General features: G+C 39.6%; 1 long non-coding RNA gene across 1 annotated transcript; it reads right to left on the bottom strand.

Moving 5' to 3' along the window:
* Positions 1-4,807: 4,807 nt before the first annotated feature.
* Positions 4,808-6,609, bottom strand: LOC132346717 (uncharacterized). Its single transcript, XR_009496630.1, has 2 exons — positions 6,358-6,609; positions 4,808-4,945 (listed from the first exon to the last, which is right to left on the bottom strand). It is a non-coding gene; the product is annotated as an uncharacterized lncRNA (long non-coding RNA).
* Between the last annotated feature and the right edge of the window lie 3,728 nt (positions 6,610-10,337).

Below are 10,337 nucleotides of genomic sequence, written 5' to 3'. Positions count from 1 at the left end.
GTGCGACCCCATAGACGGCAGCCCACCAGGCTCCCCTGTCCCTGGGATTCTCCAGGCAAGAACACTGGAGTGGGTTGCCATTTCCTTCTCCAATACATGAAAGTGAAAAGTGAAAGTGAAGTCGCTCAGTCGTGTCCGACTCTGTGTGACCCCATAGATGGCAGCCTACCAGACTCCTCCATCCATGGGACTTTCCAGGCAAGAGTACTGGAGTGGAGTGCCATTGCCTTCTCCAGATGCTAGAAGGGCTTGAGAATAGGGGTTGAGGAGGAAGAGAACCTAGGGAAATTGGTGGAAGCACATCACATACCCAGAAACTGGAGAACATGGGGGTAGAGAGAGAGGTAGGAGAGGATAGAAAATAGGCATGAGAAGGAGATAGAAATATGAGGAAAAAAGAGAATAATGAAATAGAGTGAAAATGACAGGAAAGATTTGTACAGAGGAGAATGAGAGGAGAAAATCAGTTGTAAATAGAGGAGAAAAAGGAGAAAGAAAAGACATTTAATAGTAGAAGACAGAAGCTTCAAGAGAGACAGAGTGAAATGCTTACAACGCTCGTCCTCAGTGTTTGATTCTGGGATCAAATGTCTGTTGCTGCCACAACCCATAGACAGGACTAGTCATGGCCTGTTACAGGGATAGACGCAGTCCTGAGAACAGAACTGTCTCTAAGCCATATCTGAGACCCAAGCAGAGAAGTTAGATTCCACCAGCTCTCTGGGAAGCCCTGCTGCCACCTTAGCCTTGACATACAGCTTCAGTTGGGAAGCAGAAAGAACAGTTATGCTATGGGACAGTGTTCTCTAGGCTAGTGCGGTTGAGGCTAAGGTGGACCAGGCGAAGTTGGACCACGCCTGGCTAGATGCTCCTGTGCTCCTCACCAGGTAGAAAGCCAGCCCCATGCAAAGGAGTTGATCATCTTCAGCTTCTGTGACTACCCAGTGTAACCAAACAAAGCAAGGCTCCTTCTCTTTCTTTCCAAGGAGTAAAGAGATTACTTGCAGATCCTAGCAGGAGAGTGAGCAGAAGCAACTTTATAATTCAACTGGTCACTAAGACATTTCCCTGACTAATGAAAATCTCTCGCTGAAAATTTTGCCTGTAGAGTGTTTTACGTTATCTTATCCTTAGTTTACGAAGAGTATTCATCGAATCAGAAGTTGCTAAACATTATACTTTTTTTTTCTATATGCATTAAGATTTGTTGTTCAGCTGCTCTGCTGTGTCTGACGCTTTGTGACCCAATGGATTGTAGCACACCAGACTTCCCTGTCCTTCACCATCTCCCAGTGTTTGCTCAAACTCATGTCCACTCTTGGTGAGGGCATTCCAACCATCTCGTCCTCTGTCATCCCCTTCTCCTCCTGCCTTCAATCTTCCCTAGCATCAGGGTCTTTTCCAATACAGCAGCTCTTCACATCACGTGGCCAAAGTATTGGAGCTTCAGCTTCAGCATCAGTCCTTCCAATGAATATTCAGGGCTGATTTCCTTTAGGACTGACTGGTTTGATCTCCTTGCAGTCCAAAGAACTCTCAGGAATCTTCTATTCAAAAGTATTAATTCTTTAGCACTCAGCCTTCTTCATGGTCCAACTGTCACATCCATACATGACTGCTGGCAAAACCATAGTTTTGACTAAATGGACATTTGTTGGCAAAGTAACATCTCTCCTTTTTAATATGCCATCTAGGTTAGTCGTTTTCTTCCGAGGAGCAAGCATCTTTAATTTCATGGCTGCAGTCACTGTCAGCAATGATTTTGGAGCCTAAGAAAATGAAGTCTGTCACTGTTTCCATTGTTTCCCCATGTATTTGTCATGAAGTGTTGGGACCGGATGCCATGATCTTAGTTTTTCCATATTGTTTGAAGCCAGTTTTTTCACTCCCCTCTTTCACCTTCATCAAGAGGCTCTTTAGTCCCTCTTCACTTTCTGCAATAAAGATGGTATCATCTGCATAGCTAAGGTTATTGATATTTCTCCTGGCAAGATTGATTCCAGCTTATGCTTCATGCTGCTGCTGCTGCCAAGTCACTTCTGTCCGACTCTGTGTGACCCCATAGACAGCAGCCCACCATGTTCCCCCGTTCCTGGGATTCTCCAGGCAAGAACACTGGAGTGGCTTGCCATTTCCTTCTCCAACGCGTGAAAGTGAAAAATGAAAGTCAAGTCGCCCAGTCATCTCCGATGCTTAGTGACCCCATGGACTGCAGGCTACCTGGCTCCTCCATCCATGGGATTTTCCAGGCAAGAGTACTGGAGTAGGGTGCCATTGCCTTCTCCTATGCTTCATAGAGCCCGGCATTTTGCATGACGTACTCTGCATGTAAGTCAAACAAGCAGAGTGACAATATACAACCTTAACTTACTCCTTTCCCAATTTTGAACCAATCCATTAAGATAGCCATATAATTTTTATTCTTTTAATCTGTGAACATAGTGGAATGTGTTTAAATAAATGTATTGCTAGATTTTGCCTTTTTTTTTTAAAGAAGTTTACATTTATGAGGACAGAAGAGATGAATGTATAATTTTTTCTAATATTATCCTTTTCTGATTAAAGGAACAAGTTTTACATGAGACCATACAAGCAATCAGGGAGCTTTTGCTCTTATAGTGTTCCCTGGATATGATATGGATGATCTGATTCATGAATATTTGGTGTAACTCATAAAATGGTCAGTCAAGAGAGTTCTTGGTGTGTTCGTGTGTGTGTGTGTGTGGTGAGGTGTGTGTTATTCAAGTGTATTACTTATTCTTGAGTCAGTTTTGACAAGTTATGCTTTTTCCAGGAAACTATTTTTCACACTTAGAGATTCATTAACAGAATTGATAGTATTTTTTATTTTCTATCAAGCTTGCATTTGTAAATATACTTCACCTTTTTTTTTTAACTTCCAACATTGTTTGTTATTTCTTTTCTCCTCTTTATTCTTGAGAAGTCTCACCAAAGATTTGTTTATTTTTATTAGTATTCAAAGAATAAGCTATTAATTTGGTTGTTTTTCTCTAAGGCATTCAAGTAATCTCTGACTTTTTCGTTTCTTCTTCTTTTTCTTTTGGGTTTTTACCCAGTTGTGTTTTTTTCTGACTTCTTGAGTTAGCTATTTAACTCATTAATTTTCATCCTACTATATATTTAAAATTAAAAATTTCTTTCGTTATTGTTTTGGTTTCTTCCCACAGATTTTGATGTGTAAATTTTTATATTTCTGTTCTAGATATTTTTTCATTTTTGATTCCTTATACTTATTTATATGTATTGATTTCCAAATGTATGAGTTTTTTTCAGATATGTATTTGTTAGTGATTCATAATTAAATGAGGCTTCCCTGGTGGTTCAGCTGGTAAAGAATCTGTCTGCAATGCAGGAGACCTGGGTTTGATCCCTGGGTTAGGAAGATCCCCTGGAAAAGGAAACAGCTACCCACTCCCATATTCTGGCTTGGAGAATTCCATGGACTGTATAGTCCATGGAGTTGCAAAGAGTCAAACATGACTAAGAAACTTTCTTCTCCTTCTTATAATTAAATTATGTTGTAATTGTATTTCTGGGTGACAGAAAACATAATTACCCAGAACATGTAATGATTTTCAGTTTGGATGAGGCTGAAATGTTGGCTGTGGTCTCTGTTTGGTTTTAGTTCAATCACTATACATTTCTGAAAGGGAAAAGGTAAATCCTGTGTTCTACTAGGGAAAGTTTTGATGAATGGAGGATGTTAAGGTGACATAGTAAAATCTCTATAGAAAATGCACTCCTTTTGGTCACCTCCCTCCTTTCACTTCTCATGCTTATTGGGGTCAGACACACTAACCTGATTATTAATGCAATTTTTTAACATTCATCTCTTCATGCTAAATTGAAGGTTGTAAAAGCCCTAGAATGTTTCTTATCCAGATGAAAAGCTGATTTTCCTTTTTAAGCAAGCAAAAAAAAAAAAGTCCCCTCAGGCTGTACATTACACTGTCAGTGTTTGTGAAAGGGTGTTAATCACAGGGTCAGTTGGTGAGGGAAAAAAAAAATGCCCTCAATTTTTCAGCAACTACTTAAAAATGGACATAACTTGATTTGTAGGCAATGAAAGGCTGAAGGCTCTAAAGAAGGACCACTTAGTTTGGAAAAATGCAAAACCTATTTATATTTTCCTTCCCCACAAAGGAAACATTCTGTAGTCACCTAGTTGGGCAGGAATTTGCAAGAAATTTGGCAAAGTTTTTGTTTTGTTTTGTTTCAGTGCTGGAAGGAATTTTAGAGTTCAGCCAAGGCTCTTGGTTAACAAATGAGGAAACTGAGTCCTAGAAGGTCTAGGAGTTTGTCCATGATCACACCCCTTGTTCCTGGAAGAACTGGAAATGGAATCTAGTGTTTCCCCTCCCTCACCACACGGCTCTATTTGAATGCTCTTTGTAAAGCTTTTAACGAAAGATGTGAAGATGTCTTTTTTTCCACAGCTCAACATTTAGCTTGTAAATATCCCGATGAGCTACAAAACTTGGCAGAGTTGTGAATCCTGCAAAAGAGTAGGAGGTGGGAATTTTCCATACTTCTCGGATTATCAAAGACTGAAATTAATCACATGTGCTCTTGCTAGAGATCCTCAGAGCCTGGCAATGTGATGTGAAATGCTTCCATATTTGTTAGAACATGAAGAAGTCTTTACTCAGTGGGAGCAAATACCAGATATGGTGTAGGGTCAACACGTAAGCCCTCAACAGCCAGTATAGATAAGATGAAAGCCTATGGAAAGAATATGCAATTATGACAAAATTCAACAAAATTTATAAATCAGACAGTATGCTGATGGGGCATAGGAAATATCAAGACTACTTATTCTTAGTCATTTAAGAGCATCTTTTAGACATGATAAAAGCCTGTAGGATCTTCTGCTCCAGCTGTTCGGTTCATGACCTTTTTTTCTGGGTTATGGCTGGACCATTGCCTGTGACAGAGGGAAGAAAAGAGGCTGCAGGTCAGGCAGAGGGCACGCCGCTTCAGGTCTTATACATCATGTTGAGAGCATTTGAGGATCCCTAAGCAATAAGAAGCTGCTAAAGGGTTGTAAGTTAGGAAGAAATTGAGTTAGATTTGAATTTTAAAGCAGTCACTCTGGATGAAGTGTGGATAATCAATTAATAAACAATATGCAAGAAAAGAGACAGGAAAATCAGTTAAGAAAATTTTAAATTCTCCATAATAATATGATAAGGGTCTAAATTGAAGCCTAGGAATGAGATAGAATAGAAAAGACAGATTTAGGAAATGTTAAGGAGGTGAAGGTTTGAACATGAGAGATGAGAGGAAGAGATGAGTCTCAGAGACCCAAGTGTGGCCTGGGCTGCTTGGTGGATGAACACATGGTTCACTAAGCTAAGAAAGATGGTAGAAGCATGTTTGGGAGGACAATCAAAGTTGATTTTCAGACACGTTGAGCTTTAGTTACTTTTGTCTGCAGTGGTGGAGAAGAAATGTCCAGGGATCTTCACTTGAGAGTGCTGAGTACATCATTCGGTTCCATGGAGGAAAGATGAGCTTCCAGGTGAGAACACACCAGGACAGAGCTCTAGCAAATAGTCACACTGAAGGGATTATTGGCAATGAAATCCATTATAGGACCATATGGATGGAGGCCTTATATGCTGGAATAAAAAGTTATATGAGGTAACCCCAAACAGAAAGGATGGGGTAGTTCAAGGGCAGAGGTTATTGTTTAGTCGCTCAGTTGTGTCTGACTCTTTGGAACCCCAAGGACTGCAACACGCCAAGTTTCCCTGTCCTTCACTGTTGCTGTCAGAGGTAGTAAGAGTAATAAACTCAGTGAAGCAGGTGAGAGTGACAAGGGATGAGAGAACACTGAGCTGATGTTAAAGACCAGGAATTTGTAATGACAGGAAGAAATTGAACACAGTTGATATGAGAGATGTGTGTGAGAGAGAAAGGACGGATGAATGAATGAATGAATCCTTGTCCCAAGTGCCAAATTCACGCTTATAGTGGTAGAAATAATTGTTTTTCAGATATAGTACCTCTTTCTCAGCACTGGGCTAAATTGTCACCAACCAACTCGTTTTTTAAAAACATTGGGGGTATATTTGCTTTAAATCATTGTGTTAGTTTCTGCTAACTAACACAATGATTTAAGAAATTTTAAATTATTCACATCTAAAGTGAATCAACTATATGTTTACATATATGCTCTCCCTCTTGGACCTCCCTCCCACCCCCTACTCCCATCCCACCCATCTAGGTCATCAGGGAGCACTGAGTTCCCTGTGTTATACAGCAGGGTCCCACTAGCTATCTATTTCACATATAATGTATCTATGTCAATCCCAATCTCCCAATTCATCTTACCCCTCTCTTCCCTGCCCATGTCCACATATCCGTTCTCTATGTCTCTGTCTCTATTTCCTGTCCTGCATATAGGTTCATCTGTACTGTTTTTCTAGATTCCATATATGTGTGTTAATTTAATCAATTCTTAACTTTGCAGTTACTATTTTATTTGTTACCCAAATCACTATGATCTCATGCTGAGCATGTCATAATATCATGAAACATTCTGTTGACTGAACTGAGAACCATGCTGACCCCAGCAATTCAGTTACACACCACTTTCCACTCCGGGTTATTCCACAGACGGCACAGTGATCCAGTAAATCTTGCTGCTCATCTAGAGTCAGTTTCATCTAGAGTCAGTTTCATAGAGGGATCGTTCCCTAATCTTGACATCAAATCTTGGGGCTCTGTCCTATCTAGAACTTCTGACCATTCTGTCTCTGCATGAACCACTCTTGAGGGTGAAGGATGGAAGCCGAAGGGCGGCTTACACTACGAGCACCAGTGTATCACACCTGGTAAGATATATGGAGGATGGGCAGGGAGAGGCTCTTTCTGTCCTTCCAAGGGTGTCTACTTTTCTGTTTTCTCTTGGTTTTAATCTCTGTTTTCTGTCTGATTCTCTTCCTCTCCAGTATAATTTCCCCCTCATTCTTCTCTTTCAATTATATCTTTGCCTACCTGTTACATTTTGTGTTGCAAAAAGACACGGGACTTGCAAGCTACATCATCTCCTGGAATCACAATTCTTCTTTGATGATGGCTTTTCTTCCCAAGGTCTCATGGTGGTGGACCTCACAGTGAGAAATAAACATCTCTCAGTTTCATGTGTAATTTGGGAGCATACAGCCTTCCTTTTACGCCTCTGCCCAGACAGGACTGAAGAACATAACCTCTCATGATGACTCATCCTTTCATCCAGTGAGCCACCACTACTTTAAACACAAAGATAACAGTGTGTGCGCACAGACTGGCTATACACCAATCTGTTTTGAGTTGGGAAGGGTATCTCTCAATGCTCATCACATCAGAAAGTAGAAGCCTTTTTATGAAGGGGAAACAATTAAGTCATCAAAAATGTTAACCATAAATTAGAATCTTGGCTCATGTATAGTTCTGGCATATAGTAGACAGTCGATAGATATTTTTGAGAGATTGAATAAATGATGATTTAGGTCATTACTATTGTTAAACAGAAACACATTAAATTAGATTCATATTAAATGTGTATTAAAATCATTTTATAGAACATGCCAGGACCCCAAATGATTAATTTTATCTTTTCATGCACTCTTAAGGAAATCTGGGTGCTCTGTGTGATTATTTATTTCCTGAGTCCACAGTAATTCTTTTTAGAAATGTTGAAGACATTAATTCAGTGCCTTAAAACCATGTATAGTTCATAGACTTCTGAAGTCTTTTACCCAAATAGGGGTGTAGCTTGGAATTTCAGTAAACTGAAATTACACTGAGTTCTTAGCTGTGGCTCCTCTCTTACCTTTAACATGCAACCCCAAAGTCACATAAACTCATCATTTATCCCCAGGACACAACTTAGCGGTGTGTTTGTTTATGAATTGATCTGTAATAAGCCCACAGGAGCCCAGCAGTAAAAAAAAAAAAAAAAAATTGAAATAAATAATACCCAGGGCCAAGAGTTGTCCACAAAATGAACTTCACCCCACTATTTTCATAAACCTCCAACCCCCACCTGCCGACTGCAGATCTCTTTCAGTTTCAGGACAGCCAGATGTTCTTTACCCTGTGTACTCATAACCATCACTCTGCGTCCCGGGAAAGTGAAAAGGGAACATCAGGATCCACTGCCAAGGGCACTCCACCAGGACCCAGAAGCCTGGGAATTCTACCCTGGGGAAAGAAAGCAGGAGTTGGCCAGCCAGATTCACCTCCCACCACGGGAGGCTGTTTTTAATTGTTCTTTGAAGAGTCTTTCCAAGTTGTTTAAAGTCCTGTCCGCCCACTCGGGCAGGTTCTGCTGGGCTCCCAGAGCAGCCGTGGTTTCTTCCCTGCTCTCCATCACAGGCGCTGCAACTTTGGGCAGAGTTCCCATTTTCCACTCTGTCTTCCAGGGATGGTACCCCACCGACGGCTGACATGACTCTGCCATGGTGACAGCAGAGATCTTTTCCGTGACAAGTTTTGAGCAATTCACTTAGCATTTTCAACGTATCACTGGTGAATTTGTGTAAATGACTTCTTTTCCCCCCTTTTTTTTAAATCAGTAATAAGCATGTTTTTAACAGCTTTTGAGGAAGTGTGTCAATTTACATTGGTGAAATTTCAACCCAAGAAGCCATTCTGACACAAAATGATGACTGGCCAGTGAAGCTATTGTTTCTCACCCAAATCAATCAAAAGCTAGAACTGGCATCTAGCACTGTGGTATGGACTCATCATCCATTGGTTCATTCAATCCCACATCCCACAGCAGTCAGTCCTGTGATACCTTTGCTTATTCCCATTTTTCAGATGGAGAAACTGAGGTTCACATACATAGAAATTGATAGGGCTGGGATATGTCTCTCCAAATCCAACTCCTATAGTCTTTTACCATTATGCTCTGTGTTTACCCAGAATTCTACAGTAGAACATAGGATCATCACCCATGGATTTGAATAATAAAAAAATAATAATTCAAAGTATTCACTTGAATAATGAATAAACCATTTTTTAGATTACCAGTTGAGTTTTGAAGTTTATGTATATTTTTATTGAAGATAAAAATTGATGGAACTCTACTTAAAGTTCTGTAATAACCTATATGAGAAAAGAATCTGAAAAAGAATGAATATATGTGTATGTATAACTGAATCACTTTGTGTACATATGAAACTAACACAACATTATAAATCAACCATACTCCCATAGGAAAAAATTTGGTTTGGCTGTAGGAGAAAACCTATTTATTTCCCTACTTTAACTTTGATTTTGAAACAAGTTCAGAGTTTTTTTTAAAGTGGCAAAAACAGTACACAAAATTCCTATATGCACTTTTCACAGCATTTCAAAATGTTAACATCTTACCTAACCAGGGTACAATTAGGAAAATCAAAATGATACTACTGACTAATCAACAGATCTTATCCAGTTTCACCAGCTGTCTCCCTGATTTCCTTTTCCAGACCCAATATCCAAGTTCTCAGGTTGCATTTAGTGGTCATGGTTTCTCAGTCTCCTATAATTGGAACAGTCCTTAGTTTTTCTTTGTCTTTTATGATCTTGACACTTTTGAATAGTGTCATATACCACTGGCCAGTGTGGTAGAATGAGTCTCAGTTTGAGTGTGTCTGATATTTTTTCATAATTTCGGTTATTATTTTTGGCAGCCATCCTACAGAAGTGATGCTGTGCCCTTCTCAGTGCAAAGTATCAGGAGGCACTTGATACTGATAGGTCTCATCATGGGTCATGTTAACCTTAATCACTTGGTGATATGGTGTCTGCCATATATGTTTACACTAAAGTCACTAGTTTTCTCTTTGCAATTAGCAAATATCTATTCTCTAAATTTAAGCTTTCTTGCACTCATTTTTGGCTATATCATTTACTCTCTTCTTGCCTCTTTGCCCTCTTGCATTAAGTGAAATTAGTAGTCACTTCTCCACATATCCATCAGTGGGGCCATGAGGCACAGACAACATAATGTTTGCAAAAGAGCATAGAGAGTTATGAAGATGTATATGAATACAGCAAACTAAAATACTGAATCAATTATAGAATGAGAAGCCACAAGTTGACAGTTGCTCAGCTTTCATATTACATTCTTTCAGACTTCCAATGAAATTAATTAAAAGGAAGATTTAAGAATTAGTCCGCAGTGATCCATGCAAGGGAATTTCTTAGCTGGGTGACTTACTCTCCTAGACCTTTCAGGAGAGACCAAATCTTCTTTGAGATTTCTGGGATTTCAGTTGATCTAAGATTCCCTGAACCTCGCATTTAAATTAATAAACATAAAGAAAAAAATCACAGTA

Source organism: Bos taurus, chromosome 12 (genome assembly GCF_002263795.3).
Source record: "Bos taurus isolate L1 Dominette 01449 registration number 42190680 breed Hereford chromosome 12, ARS-UCD2.0, whole genome shotgun sequence".
Classification (NCBI taxonomy): Eukaryota; Metazoa; Chordata; class Mammalia; order Artiodactyla; family Bovidae; genus Bos; species Bos taurus.
This window is presented reverse-complemented; position numbering and strand designations above follow the sequence as displayed.